The sequence below is a fragment of the Oncorhynchus masou genome, unplaced genomic scaffold, assembly GCF_036934945.1.
Source record: "Oncorhynchus masou masou isolate Uvic2021 unplaced genomic scaffold, UVic_Omas_1.1 unplaced_scaffold_11476, whole genome shotgun sequence".
NCBI lineage: Eukaryota > Metazoa > Chordata > Actinopteri > Salmoniformes > Salmonidae > Oncorhynchus > Oncorhynchus masou.
The window spans coordinates 1-5,766 of record NW_027001224.1 but is presented as its reverse complement, the minus strand read 5'-3'; the positions used below and the strand labels follow the sequence as shown (position 1 = coordinate 5,766).

At 41.4% G+C, this 5,766-nt stretch overlaps 1 pseudogene; it reads left to right on the top strand.

Moving 5' to 3' along the window:
• The first annotated feature begins 549 nt into the window (after positions 1-549).
• On the top strand, positions 550-5,744 carry LOC135529366 (sodium-dependent neutral amino acid transporter B(0)AT1-like; annotated as a pseudogene).
• The last annotated feature ends 22 nt before the right edge of the window (positions 5,745-5,766 follow it).

Below are 5,766 nucleotides of genomic sequence, written 5' to 3'. Positions count from 1 at the left end.
TGTATATCACCTCAATATTACCCTGTGGTCTCCTCCACTCCAGGCTGTGCATATCACCTCAGCATTACCCTGTGGTCTCCTCCCATTAGGCTGTGTATATCACCTCAATATTACCCTGTGGTCTCCTCCCATTAGGCTGTGTATATCACCTCAATATTACCCTGTGGTCTCCTCCCCATTAGGCTGCATATCACCTTTAACATTACCCTGTGGTCTCCTCCCATTAGGCTGTGTATATCACCTCAACATTACCCTGTGGTCTCCTCCCATTAGCCTGTGTATATCACCTCAATATTACCCTGTGGTCTCCTCCAATTAGGCTGTGCATATCACCTCAACATTACCCTGTGATCTCCTCCCATTAGGCTGTGTATATCACCTCAACATTACCCTGTGGTGTCCTCCCATTAGCCTGTGTATATCACCTCAACATTACCCTGTGATCTCCTCCCATTAGGCTGTGTATATCACCTCAACATTACCCTGTGGTCTCCTCCCATTAGGCTGTGTATATCACCTCAACATTACCCTGTGATCTCCTCCCATTAGGCTGTGTATATCACCTCAACATTACCTTATGTGGTGCTGACCATCTTCTGATCAGAGGCTTGACCTTGAAAGGCTCTTTAATGAGTGAAGTTCCTCTTCACCCCAGATGTGAGTAACCACATTACTATCATCGAACAAAGTATTTCTTCAAAGTATTTGATATTCCAAGTTCAGCACAGATCCAGATCCACAAAGACTGCATCTAAGGCCTTTAGCTAGCGTTAATATATGAGGTAGTATGATAGAATCAAAACGACATGCCTAACAACTTCTCTATGGGTGTGTTTCTCCAGATGAATGAACTAATGAACCCAACGACTTGGCTTGATGCGGGTGCCCAGGTTTCTATTCATTCTCTTTGGCCTTTGGAGGTCTGCTGTCTTTCTCCAGCTACAACTCAGTGCAGTAAGTCCATACTGCTTGCTAATAACTACTAAATTACTTGCTGTTCACAACCCAGTTGAGCAGTAGTGTGCCGTGGTTCTGGGGCCTGGGCCTTCAGTGAAGTCCGACACAGTCCCACCCGAATTAATCCACCTCTTATTACCATCATTATGATGCCATGGCTCTACTATACATTTAGAGAAACAGTTAGGCATAACCAGGCGTTGCCTCACCTTGAAATTTACATTTTTATTCATAGAATTGCAGGGGAAGAGTACAATACCTTTTCATTGTGCAGCTTCATGTTGCCCTGCGCGCTTGTTCGAGCTGTAGATCTACTCGGGTGTCCCCAAAAGTTTTCAAAAGTACCATTGTTTGTAAGTGCCCAGCCGTACTTTGGTGTCTCGTTGCTGCCTTGGTTAGACAACTCAGGTTTGCAAAGCCAGTGTGGCTCCAAACACCAAATCGATCACTTGCAAATAATAGGCATTCCCAGCAGTACAGTTTGCAGTGCTTCTCGGAGCCTGTCATTGTAGCGTCGGCTTTGTAGCGTCGGCGTCACCTCTCCTGACAATGTCTAACTTTTCTTGAAAAGTTTGTCTTGAGAATGGCCTTATTATTATATCCTCGACCAAATCGATGATCTTCTCCTTCCGCCATTGTGGGTTGAAAAAACAGCTTAGTAGTAATTCGTTGATCAATTTCAGTTTCCTAGTTCTGAGACCTGCCCATATAGGACCTGCCTCTCAATATTGGTAATCCAATCAAAAGACGTGCAGGCACTAAGCCTGCTAGCTGGCTCCTGTGTAACACTGGAGCCAGCCAGCAGGCGTACAATAGCCAACTCTAAAGCTGATTGGTTGACACTAAATTTTAATTTCCATTCACAGATACAAGCGCCCGCACTGTTGATTCTGAATGCCTGAGGGCAGATTGTAGACCCCTGGCAACACATGATGGCTGAATATGATTGGATAAAATGTCTAACATAAAGACCAGCCCTCCAAATCTCAACCCGGGGCTGGAAGCAGTGCAACCAAGAGGAACGCTATGAAATGAAGAGTGTAACTCTTACTCTGGGGAATAATTTAATACATATTTAATATATTTAAAAATATATATATATTCTGATGATGTTTAGGCCAGCAGAAAGGCCTTGCTGGCCCTGGACGGCCCACCACTGCAGTTGAGACATTAAATCAATTCAAACGTATCATATCTTGTACATAACCACTGCAAACTTAGGACCCAGTCCTACCTACCTCAAAGTGTGCAAGCTTAATATTCATCGTAAAATATTTTTAGCCATGATTTATACAAAAGTTAAAGTGATGGTGCAATATATTTAGTTTAGATTCAGCCCTTATGGCTGGTTTCTGATGGGATATGACAGTTGAACTAGATTCAACCATTATGGCTGGTTTCTGATGGGATATGACAGTTGAACTAGATTCAGCCCTTATGGTTGGATTCTGATGGGGTACGACAGTTGAACTAGATTCAGCCCTTATGGCTGGTTTCTGATGGGATATGACAGTTGAACTAGATTCAGCCCTTATGGCTGGTTTCTGATGGGATATGACAGTTGAACTAGATTCAGCCCTTATGGCTGGTTTCTGATGGGATATGACAGTTGAACTAGATTCAACCATTATGGCTGGTTTCTGATGGGATATGACAGTTGAACTAGATTCAACCATTGTGGCTGGTTTCTGATGGGATATGACAGTTGAACTAGATTCAACCATTATGGCTGGTTTCTGATGGGATATGACATTTGAACTAGATTCAACCATTATGGCTGGTTTCTGATGGGATATGAGAGTTGAACTAGATTCAGCCCTTATTGCTGGTTTCTGATGGGATATGACAGTTGAACTAGATTCAACCATTATGGCTGGTTTCTGATGGGATATGACAGTTGAACTAGATTCAACCATTATGGCTGGTTTCTGATGGGATATGAGAGTTGAACTAGATTCAGCCCTTATTGCTGGTTTCTGATGGGATATGACAGTTGAACTAGATTCAACCATTATGGCTGGTTTCTGATGGGATATGACAGTTGAACTAGATTCAACCATTATGGCTGGTTTCTGATGGGATATGACAGTTGAACTAGATTCAGCCCTTATGGCTGGTTTCTGATGGGATATGACAGTTGAACTAGATTCAGCCCTTATGGCTGGTTTCTGATGGGATATGACAGTTGAACTAGATTCAACCATTATGGCTGGTTTCTGATGGGATATGACAGTTGAACTAGATTCAACCATTATGGTTGGATTCTGATGGGATATGACAGTTGAACTAGATTCAAGCCCTTATGGCTGGTTTCTGATGGGGTATGACAGTTGAACTAGATTCAACCATTATGGTTGGATTCTGATGGGATATGACAGTTGAACTAGATTCAGCCCTTATGGCTGGTTTCTGATGGGATATGACAGTTGAACTAGATTCAACCATTATGGCTGGTTTCTGATGGGATATGAGAGTTGAACTAGATTCAGCCCTTATTGCTGGTTTCTGATGGGATATGACAGTTGAACTAGATTCAACCATTATGGCTGGTTTCTGATGGGATATGACAGTTGAACTAGATTCAACCATTATGGCTGGTTTCTGATGGGATATGAGAGTTGAACTAGATTCAGCCCTTATTGCTGGTTTCTGATGGGATATGACAGTTGAACTAGATTCAACCATTATGGCTGGTTTCTGATGGGATATGACAGTTGAACTAGATTCAACCATTATGGCTGGTTTCTGATGGGATATGACAGTTGAACTAGATTCAGCCCTATGGCTGGTTTCTGATGGGATATGACAGTTGAACTCAGATTCAGCCCTTATGGCTGGTTTCTGATGGGATATGACAGTTGAACTAGATTCAACCATTATGGCTGGTTTCTGATGGGATATGACAGTTGAACTAGATTCAACCATTATGGTTGGATTCTGATGGGATATGACAGTTGAACTAGATTCAAGCCCTTATGGCTGGTTTCTGATGGGGTATGACAGTTGAACTAGATTCAACCATTATGGTTGGATTCTGATGGGATATGACAGTTGAACTAGATTCAGCCCTTATGGCTGGTTTCTGATGGGATATGACAGTTGAACTAGATTCAACCCTTATGGTTGGATTCTGATGGGATATGACAGTTGAACTAGATTCAACCCTTATGGCTGGTTTCTGATGGGATATGACAGTTGAACTAGATTCAACCATTATGGTTGGATTCTGATGGGATATGACAGTTGAACTAGATTCAGCCCTTATGGCTGGTTTCTGATGGGGTACAACAGTTGAACTAGATTCAACACTTATGGCTGGTTTCTGATGGGGTATGACAGTTGAACTAGATTCAGCCCTTATGGCTGGTTTCTGATGGGATATGACAGTTGAACTAGATTCAGCCCTTATGGCTGGTTTCTGATGGGGTATGACAGTTGAACTAGATTCAGCCATTATGGTTGTTTTCTGATGGGATATGACAGTTGAACTAGATTCAGCCATTATGGTTGTTTTCTGATGGGGTATGACAGTTGAACTAGATTCAGCCATTATGGCTGGTTTCTGATGGGGTATGACAGTTGAACTAGATTCAGCCATTATGGTTGGTTTCTGATGGGGTATGACAGTTGAACTAGATTCAGCCATTATGGCTGGTTTCTGATGGGGTATGACAGTTGAACTAGATTCAACCATTATGGCTGGATTCTGATGGGATATGACAGTTGAACTAGATTCAAACCTTATGGCTGGTTTCTGATGGGATATGACAGTTGCACTAGATTCAAACCTCATTGCTGGATTCTGAAGGGTATTTATGAATGTTATTCTTCAAGAATAAAAAAATGGATTTACAAATTCCAGATTGCTCCTTTAATGTGGTCTATTTCTCCAGTAATAACTGTGAACAGCCATTCCAGATTGCTCCTTTAATGTGTTCTATCTTTCCAGCAATAACTGTGAACAGGATGCAGTCATCATCTCTATCGTGAACGGAGCCACTGCTGTCTACGCTGCAACAGTCATTTACACCATCATTGGCTTCCGAGCCACAGAGAAGTTTGATGACTGTATTTCTGGGTATGTACCTATACTAGAATTAAACTAGAGTTGTTGCATGAAGATATGAACTACCCTCTAAATAAATGTTTTCGCAGAAATATCCTGACACTGCTGAATACATTTGATCTCCCAGAAGGAAACATCACTGAGAACAACTATGATCAGGTTCTTCATAGTCTCAATGGAACATATCCAGAGGTCATTCAGGGGCTCAACTTGAAAACCTGTGATTTGAATTCTTTCCTTAGTGAGGTGATTCATTCATTTTTATGAAATGGTACCTGAATGTAAAATGTTACCAATACAGTTGAAGTCGGAAGTTTATATACACTTAGATTGGGATCATTAAAATTCGTTTTCAACCACTCCAAAAATTTCTTGTTAACAAACTGTAGTTTTGGCAAGTCGGTGAGGACATCTACATTATGCATGACACAAGTAATTTTTCCAACAATTGTTTACAGACAGATTATTTCACTTATAATTCACTGTATCACAATTCCAGTGGGTCAGAAGTTTACATACACTATGCCTTTAAACAGCATGGAAAATTCTAGAAAATTATGTCATGGCTTTAGAAGCTTCTGATAGGCTAATTGACATAATTTGAGTCAATTGGAGGTGTACCTGTGGATGTATTTCAAGGCCTACCTGCAAACTCAGTGCTTCTTCGCTTGACATCATGATTAAATCAAAAGAAATCAGCCAAGACCTCAGAAAAAAAATGTAGACCTTCACAAGTCTGGTTC